At 40.3% G+C, this 13770-nt stretch overlaps 1 protein-coding gene and 1 long non-coding RNA gene across 2 annotated transcripts in view; one reads left to right on the forward strand and one right to left on the reverse strand.

The window, feature by feature from the left end:
* LOC308650085 (UL16-binding protein 2-like) overlaps positions 1–13770 on the reverse strand; it is a 238767-nt gene that overhangs the window by 181271 nt on the left and 43726 nt on the right. The window lies entirely within an intron of this gene.
* The window catches only part of LOC308650088, a 60955-nt gene continuing 47486 nt past the window's right edge, over positions 302–13770 (forward strand). The window contains exons 1-2 of the long non-coding RNA XR_014022242.1: positions 302–750; positions 4699–4781. This is a non-coding gene — a long non-coding RNA (uncharacterized lncRNA). The remainder of the gene's footprint in view (positions 751–4698; positions 4782–13770) is intronic.

The following is a 13770-nucleotide window of genomic DNA, read 5'->3' on the forward strand; positions in this document are numbered from 1 at the left end:
CACTGTGACTCAGGACGACCTGTGATAGAGACTTCTGTGCTGGGCAAAGGGGCCTCGTGGGGTTCAGGGCAGTCCCTCCCTGGAAACGCACGACACCGCCCCTGGAGTCCAGAAGTGAATGCCACCCGCAGCGGGAAAACTCAAAACCTTTCACAGTGGCTCTTTCGTGCTCCTGGGCCTCCGGAGAGAGCGGCTCTGTCCCCACTTCTGAGGATGCAGGTGGCACTGGGGACCCGCACTCGCTCTCTCCTGCCACCTCGCGCCCTCCCGTCCTCCTGCACTTACCTTTTTGTCTCTTTTCAGCTCCTTCGGTTCCCTCTGCGGGCGAAGGGTGGAGAACCTTCCACGGGGACGCAGATCAGCGGGACAGAGCACGCAGGGAAAGTGTGGGGACTGAGGAGGGGACGGAGGTGTCCCCGTAAGTTCGGTCCCGCCCCTCAGGGGCCTGCGCGCCCAAATAAATTAAGGCGGAAGCTGAGCCCAGGCGCCAAGCACGACCTGGCAGTGGGTCCGGAGCTCAGGAGCCCTGGGAGACCTTAAAGCCCGAGGCCCCTCCGCTCCCGTGGCCGGGGCAGAGACGTCGCTGGCCAGGTGCTGGACCCCGCCTTGGTCCCCCTTCCTGAGAGGGCGCGGAACAGGACGCGTCCCCAGCGACACCTGCTGCCTCCTCGCCACTGGCTTCTGCCCTCTGGGTCGCACTTGCCGCGCCTCCCTGGCCGTTACCTGGATAAGGTGGACCCAAAGCAAAGGGTAAGTTGGAGCCTCCAGCCTCATCCTCTTCCCTGCCTCCTCTCTGGACTTCTTGGGTCGGGGGTTTAACCATTTGCATTTCCCCCTTTGGTCTCATCACTTTCATTCTGAAAATAAAAATCCCCTCTGAAATCAACGTGGTTGAAGGCAGTTGTCAGCTAGACTGCCATCAAGGATAGTTTTGAGTGTATTTTGTGCTCCTGGAGCCTAAATCTTCAGAGAAAACTCTGAGAACAAAAGCGAAAGCAAAATGTTCCAAGGTCAGATAGACAGTGTCCAGCTCTGCCGCCTGCATGAGGCAGAAAGAATCTTTCTTTCTTTTTCTTTTGAGTTGCTGAAGATTGAATACCGGGACGCTCTATCAGGAGCTACATCCTCTGCTCCTTTAATTTTTTTTCTAAAATTTTGTGATTGCATGTTGCTAAATGGTCCAGGCAGACCTCGATTTGCAATCCTCCTGCTTTAGCCTCCAAGAAGCTGGGATCACAGGCATGTGTGGCAGCACGTGACTATGATTAACATCTTAAAGTTTCCTTTGGTCACTTCCATCATTATCTCGAGATCCAATCACTTGAACATCTATCCAGCCACCAGGTAAACATCATTTCAATAACTTCAAATACCCACTCAAACCAATGTGGGGATTAGTGTAATGATCACCTGAGCCTGAGAAGACTCCAGCTTCTTGATGAGTGGCTCCTGGTCTACCACCTCTGACACAGCCATTCAGAGGTTCAGACACAGGAAGAACACACAGGGCCCCATCTCATGGCCTGGGCCTCAGGCCTGTGGCATCAGAAAGGGGGGAACTAACTGCTTAGTTAGGAAAGCCCTGGCTAGGGATCAGCTTGTCTAAGTGCAGGGCTCTTGCATAATCTCTTTATTGACCTCTTTCCTTCCACCAGAGAGCACTGACCAGAAGTGCAAATTGATGCAGGAAAATGTTTTTAAAAAATGAGTGCAACAGTCATCAGTCAAAAATGTCATGACATCTATTTCAGAAAGTACAATCTACAACTCACACTCTTTCAGTCAACTCTAGAGCTGATTCCATCTCCATTTGGAATCTGGTTTGAGTTTGGCAGCCAGAAACCTCCTCCTGACTCACTTGCTCTACTTGACCAATCTCCCTGGAACCTAAACCTTCATAAAAAACTCTGAGAACAAAAGCGAAATCAAAATGTTCCAAGGTCAGATAGGGAGTGTCCTATTTTAATTAGAATATTATATATGTAAGAGGGATTCATTATGGTCCATTCGCATATGGACATAGCATGATTTGGTAGACTTTGTTCCCTATGTCCTTCCCTCCTCCCTCCCTCCCAATCTCCTTCTTCTACTCTATTGCCAACTTGGACCTTTAAGGAGCAAATATTCTTTATAGGCTTTCTGTGTTCAAAATATTTTTAGCACACTTTGTAAACAATTCCAGAGTCCTCTTATCAAGTTCCCATTACTTGTTTATTCTTTCAGTAATCTAGACACTGCTCTGAAAGTGTTTTGTAGTTGTAATTATCAATCAGTTGGCCCTCCAATAGAAATATCTTTCCAGGTAACCTGAGTGGGCCCAGTGCCATTAGATGAGCCCTTAAAATCAGAGAACTTTCTCAGGCTGGAGTCAAGAAGGATGAAGCAGAAAGAAAAGTTAGACTCCAAGCAGGAGAAGGATTAAATGCACTGTTACTGGATCTGAAATGTGTGGACCTTAAAGTTAAGGAGTGCCCTGCTCACAGCCAGCAAGGAAGTGGGTTCTGTCAACATTCTGAATGCCCTTGGAAGCATATCTTTTCAAGAGCTTCCACATCAAAGTTTAGCTGTTTAACATCTTGATTTTGACCTTGTGATACCCAAAGTGGAGACATCAGTTGAGCTAACTCATATTTCTGACCCATAGAACTGTAAGATAATAAATATGTTAGGTTTGGGGTCATTTGTCATAAAATGAATACAAACTCCTTCAAACTTAAATGAGAATTTGACTGGATATAAAATTCTTTTCTTCAATGCTTTAAAAATCATATTTCTTTATTTGCACATGACCAGGGTGGCTTTCCAGGAGTCTGTTGCTCTATATCTTTCTTACTTGTTTCTCAGGGCATTCTGGGAAAGAAGGATGTGGGTTTGTCACCTCTGCTGAGTTTTGCAGTCTACTTGGCTGCTGGTCATGGTCTCTTGGGGGGGGGGAGGTTTAATTTCTTTCTCTACTTCTTCTGAGGTGCACTCATAGATATGACAAACTCATTGTTCTTGTTTTATTCAGCTACTACTAGTCTCATATTCCCCTCTCTTTTATAAAAATCAGAATCATTGAGATAATTTAAGACAACACTCCTTTTTGTATTTAAAGTCTCTTATCTTGGGGAGTATGTTAGAAATATGTAGGCTTTGGCTAATTTATGTGGCATATTCTCAGGGCTACAGAATTAAAAAGAGGTGCATGGTATTACTTCTGCCATGAGTCATCTTACCAATGTGTAAATTTTGAAAATCTTATTTCCATGCAGAACCCTCTTCAGGTTTACAAAGGGGAAAGGAAAACCATTTTTTCTCAATAAAAACATATAAACTTTTAAACAAAATGAATGCTGGAATTACATTAAGTTCACTTTGACTTCCAGGATTTTATAGATTTCATAAAACCAGTCCATGTTATCCTAGATTTATTGTAATTATAATAGGTATTTTAATAAAACATCATCCTTTTCAGTCAAGGAAGCATGTGTTAATCATAGGCTTTAACACTAGGCATACTGTTAGCTTCATTCATCAGATATTATGAGATATTAAACAGCAGTTTAATGACTAAATTATAAATATATGTAAATATTTTGAAAGATCAGACTTGTTCTTTGAGAAGTATACTAACAATTTGCTTTTGAAAAGAAATCATCATTTATGGATTTCACATATAGAATGTCACACTGGAAATCATGTAAAATCAGGAGAATTGTACATTTAGAGTACAAATGAGCAAGGAAATACTTATTACTGGAGCCACTTCATGGGATACCTCTATGTTTACTGCCATGTGAGCATTTTTCTGCTTAGAAACGGCATGACCCTGTCAGCTCTGGCTGACAGACACCAGGTGACCTAGCAACAGTGGAACAGGAACTTGTTTCAGATCTTCTTCTTATTCATTTATTTATTTTATTTGTTCTTTTTAGTTATACATGACAGTAGAATGGGATTTGACATATTTATACAGACATGGAGTACATCTTACTCTAATTAGGATACCAGCATGTGGTTGTACAGATGTGGTGATTCACTGTGGTGTATTTCAGATCTCCTTTTGCAAAGCATTTTATGTAAGATCCCTCCTCCTCAACAAACTAGCAAACAAGCAGTACCAGCAACAATAATGAACAGCATTGCAGCCTCTGATGCTTGCACTATGGGATGGGAATTAAAACTGGAGTGGATTAATATTTATTTACTTTTAAAAATGGTAGATGGACATGAAATGAGAAGCCAAAAATGTGCATTTCTCATGAGACTATTTTGTTTTGTTAGGCATGTGCCAAATATTGACCTTGAGAAAAGCAGAAAATTGCTTTTGTTTTCCTTTTTCTAATTTTTTAACTGATAAGACATTTTCTCTTTTTTCCTCCCACAATATGAAAAAATTGCTTTTCAAAGGATGCTATCTATTTTTGTTACTGTCAGAATATTTCTGATATTACTGATATATTCTTTATATCAGTAATCCTCATCTCAAAGGAATATGCTTGCCTTCTGTATGATTTCAGCTTGTAGAACTTCCTTACCAAGGACTATTTGAACTCTACCTTTCTCTTATTTTGCAGGAATTCTTTCTTACAATAGTTTTGGTATCCACTCTTGGTCAAAAGATGCATTTTCCTGGTTATAACATGGAGTGTCCCTGTCATTAGTGTTCCATGGCTGAGTCCAAGTGCACTGCAAGCAATGCCTATTTTTTCACAGATCCTGGATTCATCATTTGTTTGGTAGCCCTTGGTGGGAAGAGGATGGCTGGGCTCTGAGAGGAAGTGGAGATGTGGCCTGTGGTGAGTACGTGTTGAAACAATAGTGGTTAAGTAAAAATATAAGTTGACATACATTGAGTTATAGGAAAATATTCACAAACTATTTTGACCTTTTTAATGTTGTTACTAGAAAGTTTTAAATTGCATTTGTAACATGCACTAGACTTCTGTTAGAATTCTGATCTACAGCTTCTGTATATTTTCTTTTTTCTATTGTACGTTCTGCTGGTTCTCATTTTTATTATCCTAATGCTTGATTATCATGGTCTCTGTGAGATATGCTGTTTTTAAAGTTTCCATTGAAAGAATTTGATGCTTAGGGTATTTCCCTCCTCTAGTATTATTCTCATTTGCTTGTACCACACTTGGTAGCCACAAGTCCAGAATTACTTATTTCCATTTCAGGATTAAGATATTTTGGGCCATGCAGAAGCCTTGAGGCTGGACTGCAGTGGGTCTGAAGACTGGTTTTCCTCCAGGTCACCCTTCCTCTGAGGGTCCGGTCCTTCAGGATCACTCCACAAAGGGCAGGGGATTTATCAAGGTCTTTGCTTTTGGCAGGTCGTGAACTTCAATATCTTCTTGCTTTGCCCCAGGAAGCTATCCAAACCTGCATGAGTCACTGTGGGAGGGGTGTACCATATCACTCTAGCACAACTAGGAAACCATCAAGTTAGGGTAGGAAACCTCCATAGTGGTTACCACAATAGCCACAATGACATTGCTGGCTGTGGAATCACACTGTGCCCATAAGCTTCTGTACTCTTAGAATGGATGCCACAGGCCCTGCCCTCTGCCCTCCAAGCCAGAGACCACAGCCTAGAACCTCTGTTAATGGTACAGCAAAGAAACCACATGTCTTCATAACCATTGTGGCATCAGGAGCAACATATGCCTGGCCTCTGCTCCAGTTCTGTTACATTTGATTGACAGAATCTAAAGCACCTCTAGGAGTTAGATTGCAAAGGAGTCTGGGAAGTGTAGCATTTAGCTTTTATGGTTTTTTGTGGTATAGAAGGTACAGTAGAAAGAAGAAACAATGGATGTCCTGTTCCTGTTTCCTCTGTCCACCCTTCAGTTGAAATGCAATTTAGTTATTGTTTGAAAATCTGCAAAAATAATGTTATATCTTGCTTATTGATTTTTGATATATACCTAAATACAGTATATCCATATACATTTACACAGTTACCATAAAGGCAATAAGATGAGTAGTTATTTCAATCCTGGGTTCCAGATTCAGCCTGGTGTTCAAAACCTGTGTTTGTGTGTGATGTGGATGCCCATGTTTCCTCAAACTTTCTCCCAGATATTTTACTTCCCAGTATTCTTTTGTTGTGTTCTATTTGATGCTTGAACTTGAGAAGAATTTGTTTGATGAATGTATATGCTTCATTGTTTGGGGCATTATATATTTATAATTGTTATGCCTTGTTGATATATGGTTCCCTTAAGCAGTATAAAATATCCTTCTTTATCCTTTTTGGTTAGCTTTTGTTTGAAGTCTACTTTATTTGATATGAGGATGAATACCACTGCTTGCTTACAGAGCCCATGTGAGTGCTATGTTCTTTTCCTAACCTTTCACCTTTAGTCTGTGGATGCCTTTTCCTATGAGATGAGTTTCTTGAAGGCAGCATATTGTTGTATCTTTTAAAAAATCCAGTCTTTCAGTCTATGTCTTTTTTTAATAACTTTATTTTTTATTTATTTATACATGGTGCAGAGGATTGAACCCAGCGCTTTGCATGTGCAAGGTCAGCACTCTACCTCTGAGCCATAACCCCAGCCCCAGTCTATGTCTTTTGATTGAAGAGTTTAGGCCATTAATATTCAGGATTACTATTGAAACATGATTTATATTCCTATTCATTTTTGTTTATTTTTTGTTTTGAACTTGACTTTGGTTCTCCTTTGATTGGTTTTTCCTTTAGTGTAATACTTCCCCTTGCTGATTTTCATTGTTGTTTTAAATTTCTTCTTCATGGAACATTTGTCGAGGATGTTCTGTACTGCAGGATTTCTAGTTATAAATTTTTTAAATTTTGTTTATCATGAAAGGTTTTTATTTTGTTATCAAACCTAAAGTTTGATTTTGCTGGATATAAAATTTTGTTTGGCATCCATTTCCTTTCAGAACTTGGTTCTGAAATAAATTCTTGGAATATATTATTTTTAATATATTCTTGGAATATATTATTTTTATTCTGAAATAAATTCTTGGAATATATTATTCCAGTTCTTCTAGTTTGAGGGTCTGGGTTGAGAAATCTATAGAAATCTTAATTAGTTTCCCTCTATATGTAATCTGATTTCTTTCTCTTGTGGCTTTAAAATTCTCTCCTTATTCTGTATCCTAGGCATTTTTATTAAAATGTGCCTTGGTTTAGATCTGTTTGGTGTCCTGTAAGCCTCTTGTATTTGATTTTACAATTCTTTCTTCAGGTTTGGAAATTTTCCTGATATTATCTCCTTGAATAGATTGCTCATTCATTTGGTTTATAACTCTATGCCTTCCTCTATCCCAGTAATTCTTGAATTTGGTCTTTTTATGTTATCCCATAATTCTTGAGTGTTCTGCTCATAGTTTCTTACTATCTTCACGGTGTGGTCATCTTTATTTTCAAGATTATATATTTTGTCTCCTTTGTCTGAGGTTCTGTCTTCCCAGTGATCTAATCTGTAGGTGATGCTGTCTATTGATTTTTTAATTTAGTTTATTGTTTCCTTCATTTCAAGGATTTCTTTTTTGTTTTTTAGAACCTCTATCTCCTTATTGAAGTAATCTTTTGTTTCCTGTATTTGCTTATGTAACTCTTTATCAATAAGATCTTTTGCTGCCTATATTTGCTCTCTTATATCATCCTTCAATTCACAGAACATTTTAATTATGTATATCTTGAATTTCTTCTCCGACATTTCTTCTGCTGTGTTAGCCATGGACTCTAATAATGTAGCATCTTAGTTTGTTTGGGGCAATTTCTTCCCTTGTTTTTTCATGTTGTTCATGTGTCTTCCCTTCTAGCACTGCGGATCCAAGTTGTTACAGTTTTTACCCTAGAGGTTTATTGTGTCATGCAGAGTTCCAATACTTCTCCTTTATGGGGGAAATCAATGTTAACAGATCCCGATACAAACAATATTCATACAGCCTTAAACCAAATAGCTCCCATTAAGAAGTTTATGGTTTTGTCAAAATATACAAAAATGGTGAGTTCACTTATTATATACAATATAAACAGTAGGTTTTCAAAAGGGTCTACAGTTTCTGATGGTGGACTAAGAGAGAACTGGGGATTGAGGTGTAGGATGAGATATTGAAGAGGTGGGAGGTGTGGATATAGTTATTAGATCAAAGGAAGCAAGAAAGTGGAATCAAAAGAAGTTGTCTAGTAGCAGGAGAAAGAGAGAAAGTGATTTGGGGAGACAAGTAAGTGAGAAGACAATAGAGAGAGTACAGAAAATAAGTAAAAATTAAGAAAAATTTAAAAAATGTAAAAAATAGGAGATAAAAGAATATATAACACAACTGTAATATACTAATCAGACATCCCAGTTCTCAGTAGCCTAATCCATGAAAAGTACTTGGTTTCACAAATGTTGGGGATGTGAAGGTGGGAAAAGAGAGAGAGAGAGAGAGAGAGAGAGAGAGAGAGAGAGAGAGAGAAGAAAAAAGAAAGGAAAAGAAAAGAAAAGGAAAAAATCGAAGGAAAATTAAAGGATTGTTTCTGTTGGAGTTGAGTATGTTTCCTGCTTCCCTTCTCATCCAATAGGTGGGGTGGTCTGTTGTTTGCTGGTCTCTCCACCCTCTGGATGGTGAAGGTCATTGGGGTGAGAGAGTGGTGTTGGGGGTGGGGCTCCTGGAGCACCTGCCAGTCCCTGTTGGGAGACTGCATCCCAAGGCTCTCCTTTGGGGCCCACTTGGGTGATGTGGGCGTCTGGTCTCCTTATATTGCCTGTAGACCTCACATATCCTGATCTCTAATTTAGTCTCTAAACTGTATCTCACTCACCCTCTCCCTTTTTACTTCCTAATCAGGAACCTCTCTCTCTGGAAGTCTTGTGGGCTGTGCTCTGGGGACTGCACACCTGTCACAGAGAGAGCTGGTTTCTATTGGTCAGTTCAGGGTCAGGCTTTGTGAGCTGGGGACCAGCTGTGTTACTGCAATCATTGTGCTGGGCTAGTGGCTGTGGGGGAGAGGGGGGAGTTGGGGACTATAAGTACCTTGATATTGCTTCTAGGTCCTAGCCAGTGTCCCAAGCTGGGAGTTGCCTCAAGTAAAGTTGCAACAAAGGAGTCCCAAGATGGAGGTGGCTGCTTTCAGAGATGGGGTGTTGAGTCATGACCTGAGGTGGTGTTGGGTGGTGTGATCAGGGTGCAGCTCTGTGGCGTGCAGTGTTGTGGCTGGCAGCTGTCTCCAGATCCTGTCCTTTATCCTCAGGTGCCAGCTACCATCTATAGAAAACTATAGCAGTGGTTGCAGATGGAGGTGACCAGGAGAGCCTCATGTTGGTAGATGGGGGTCTACATGGAAACAGCAGCAGGGGGTCCTGCATGGGTGCTGATGCCCCTGGTCCTGCTTGGCAAGGTGGCTAGGATTCCTGTGCTGGAGCAGCATTCAGGGTCTTCTAATAACTTGCAAAGAAATAGTATTCCCACTACTTGAATCCCAGGTCACGGAGACACAAAGAATGAAGTCTCCCTCTAGCCTGCCATCTTGGATCTCCACAATTTTATTTCCCTATCCCTAAAATAGGAGGAAGTATAGTCTACCTTGAAATACTGTTGCAAGGCTCAGTTAAAAATAGTCTAGGGGCTGGGGATGTGGCTCAAGCAGTAAACGAGCTCGCCTGGCATGCGCGGGGCGCTGGGTTCGATCCTCAGCACCACATAAAATAAAATAAAGATGTTGTGTCCACCAAACACTGAAAAATAAATATTTAAAAAAATTCTCTCTCTCTCTCTCTCTCTCTCTCTCTCTCTCTCTCTCTCTCTCTCTCTCTCTCTCCTCTCTTCTCTCTAAAAAAAAAATAGTCTAAGTGTAGTGCTTACCCATGATACCGCAAAGTCAACTGCAGCTCTATTTGTTGATTAGCACATCTCGGTGGTAAAACCAACTCCTATCATCTTGATAAGTTTCTTAATTCCTTTGGGTCTTTTTTGTTGTATTAAAAGACAATTTGTTTCATTAATCTGGGCAATACAAATTAAAACCACAAGGAGAAAATATTGAGATCCAATAGACTGGCAAAATATGCCAAAATTGGACACTCTTAAGTGCTGACAAAGTCTGTGCTGGAATAACACAGACTCATATAGTACAGAGGCAAATGCTACTAATAAATCTACTTAGGAAAACTATTTAGATTTTTTTCAATAAAGGTGAAATGCACATACCTTCCAACTTCAATTACACTCCTAGTCACCTGTGTTAGAGAAAGTTCTATGGAGAAAAATGTTCTATATTTTTAAGTTATCATTTGGTACATAATTAAATTTTCATAATAAAACACATACTGAAAAGTTTTTTTTTTAAAAAAATCTTACCATCACATTTAATCAGTATGATAAAAAATATTGTTTGATTCAGAAGTGACACTATTTCCAGTTGACCTGGGGACTGGAGTTAAAAGCTCAGTGGCACAGCACTGGCCTAGCATGCACTAATACTATAGTTTGTATCTAGAATGTACCCCAAAGCCCATGGGTTAAAGACTTGGCCCTAGTGTGGCACTATTAGGACTTGGTGGAAACTTAAAATGGGGGGGGGATGCCATGGGGGGATTAGTGGGAGTTCTGTACTCCCACCATGGTATGCTGCCCCACAGGCCCAAAAGCAATGAAACCTCCCAAACTGGGAATCTTTTGTATTGATTCTCTCAATATTTTGTCACAGTGATGGAAAGATGGAAAGCTGACTAACAGAGCAAGGGCATAGGTTTGATCCCCAGCACAAAACCCAAAAAGAAACAGAAATCTTGACCTGCATTGCAAGAAGAAGACAGTTTCAATTATGTAGATTGACTTGTCTTGCTCCTCTCAGTGACCAAGTCTGACTAAAGGGTGAAAGGCAAGAAAGTAACTGGTACTAATTCTTCTTTTTCAAGAGTCCCTATCTATGAGCTTGTAATAAAATGCTTTTCCTAAAATCATTTCTAGGTGGTTGTGGGAATTTGTAAAACTTCCACTACTGTTTTCCTACTTTTTAGCCTATTAGCCAAGTTTGTGGTTTAAAGATAAAGAAATTTTGCTCTGGTTCCTCACACATTTTAAGCTTTCAAAATGACTAACAGTGGGCTGGGGTTGTGGCTTAGTGGTAGAGCACTCGCCTGGCACATGCTGGGTGCTGTGTTCGATGCTCAGCACCACATAAAAATAAAATAAAAGTATTGTGTTGAACTACCAAAAAAAAAAAAGAAAACAAAACAAACAAACAAAAAAGACTAACAGCAACAAGTAAGAAATTGAATATTTACATTTAAAATATCTATTGTAGAGCATGAGAAGAAGATCACCATTAAACAGGGTCGAGAGGGGGGAGGGAAAGAGAGAGAGAAGGGAAATTGCATGGTAAAGGAAGGAGACCCTCATTGTTATACAAAATTACATATAAGAGGAAGTGAGGGGAAAGGGGGAAAAAACAAGAGAGAGAAATGAATTACAGTAGATGGGGTATAGAGAGAAGATGGGAGGAGAGGGGAGGGGAGAGGAGGGGGGATAGTAGAGGATAGGAAGGGCAGCAGAATACAACAGACACTAGTATGGCAATATGTAAAAAAGTGGATGTGGAACGGATGTGAATCTGCAATGTGTATATGGGGTAAAAATGGGAGTTCATAATCTGCTTGAATCAAATGTATGAAATATGATATGTCAAGAGTTTGGAATGTTTTGAACAACTAATAATAAAAAAATAATAATAAATAAAGGAAAAATAATAATAAATAAATAAATAGAATGGTAGTATCTCTATAAAAAAAATCTATTGTTTGTACCAATGCAAAAAACTTTATATACAAAACCTAGAAAATATTGATCTGAAAATCCTGATCTGATCTTTGCATTTTAGAATTTGACTTATTACATAACAATAGCATTACATAAATTACTTAAATCATTATCCTTTAAAATTTGCATATATTATTAATATTTCATATCTTTAAATAGCTTACAAATGTAATTTCTAATGAAAAATATATTTAAAATATTCTTAAAAAATGACAGTGCAAATAACAAAACTATTAAATGAGCATATAGTCAGTCCTGCATATTTATGGGTTCAGCATCCACAGATTCAATCACCTGCAGATAGGAAGTGGTGGTGGAGGGTTTCCCCAGGAAGTTCTTACAATTCCAACTTTAATTAGCCTGACATTGAGCAGTAAGCAGAATCCGTGTGAATGAAGTGACTTATTGTCCTTCTGCCATTTCAGAGGTCCTCCTTCTCTTCAGTACCTTGAGCCTTGTTCATGTGCTGTGCAGTTAGGCCTTTAATGGTTCTGTCTGTACTGAACACATACAGATTTTTTTTTTTTCTCATCAACAGAACAGGAAGGTCATCTTAAAAGCCTTTTCAGAAACAAATTGAAACCCATCTTCTCCATTCCCCAAAATAGAAGTACTCAGGCCTTGTGGGCTTTAACTAACTGACAGGATCTCAAACCAACTAAACCAGAATCAAAATGAAAAAATAGATGGGTTGGCAGTGGTACCCACCTGTAATCCCAGTGACTATGAAGACTGAGTCAGGAGGATAATGAGTTCAAGACCAGCCTCAGTAACTTAAGCAAGACCCTAAGCAACTTAGTGAGAGTCTGTCTCAAAATAAAATACATACATAAATAAAATAAAATAGGAGATGTATCTCAGTGGTAAAGTGCCTCTGGGTTCAATCCCCTGCACCAAAAAAAAAAAAAAAAAAAAAAGAAAGAAAGAAAGAAAGAAACCAAAACAAACAAACAAACAAACAAACCCACACATGCCTAAAAATCAATCAACCAATCAATCAATCACCTTATTTTACAGAAGTTTAGAATTATCTGTTGTAGCCAGGCATACTGGCCCAGGCGAAGGAGGCTGAGGCAGAAGGATTGTGAGTTAAAGGCCAGCCTTCCTCAGAAACTTCTTGAGGTCCTAAGCAACTTAGACCCTGTCTCAAAAAAAAAAAAAAAAAAAAAAGTTTTAAAATAAGAATCCTCACATGTGTCCACTTAATTTTTGTATATAATCAAAGGAGTATATGATTAACGCTCTGCCTGAGACCAAGTGTTACCTGATTATTTGAGAAGGAGGAATCATAAACTTCAGCTGGGTTCAGTAATATTTTTGTAACATGCTATGTGGATGACAAAAATAAAAATAAAAAGTCCCAATTTTCATTTCCTCCTTGAATCGACAACCTTTTCCAATGTGAGTTTGCAACCTCTTCCATCAAAAAAAGCAATCTATGTCTCCAGTCCTTGAATCTGAGCTGGCCTCATGACTACCTTCGGCCAAGGGAAAGTGGTAGAAGTGACAGTGCCCCAGTTGGAAGCCCAGACCTCAGGAGGCCTTGAGGGCTTCTGCTCATTTTCTTGAACTCTTTCTCCAACAGAGAGCACGTCTGGGGTAGCCTCTGTAGATAGGATCTTGCACCTCTGAGAGTATAGGCTTCCTCCCAGCCAGTAGGCAATCTGAGCTCTACCAGTGTTGTCTTGTGACCAGGGCCTTGCTGGTGATGGGGTGCAGCTAGGGGTACCCTGGGCCTCCTCAATGATGACGGTGACTGGACCACCCCTGGTGATCCCATAAGTCCAGGACCAGAACAGGGAGCAGATCCAGTCCAGGTTCCGATCCGAAGCCCTGTCTGATGCCCAGCCACTGCCGCCGCCTTATCCTGCTGCCTCCCTGGCTGCCAAGATAGGCAGGAGCCAGCAAGGGAGCTGAGCTAAAAGAGCCCAGAGTGAGCGCGCCCACCTGCCGCGAGCGCCCCCAAGAGCCCTATCCACGCTGCTCGCCCCGCTGCCCTGG

The sequence above is a fragment of the Spermophilus citellus genome (assembly GCF_964194105.1).
Source record: "Spermophilus citellus genome assembly, chromosome: 5".
Classification (NCBI taxonomy): Eukaryota; Metazoa; Chordata; class Mammalia; order Rodentia; family Sciuridae; genus Spermophilus; species Spermophilus citellus.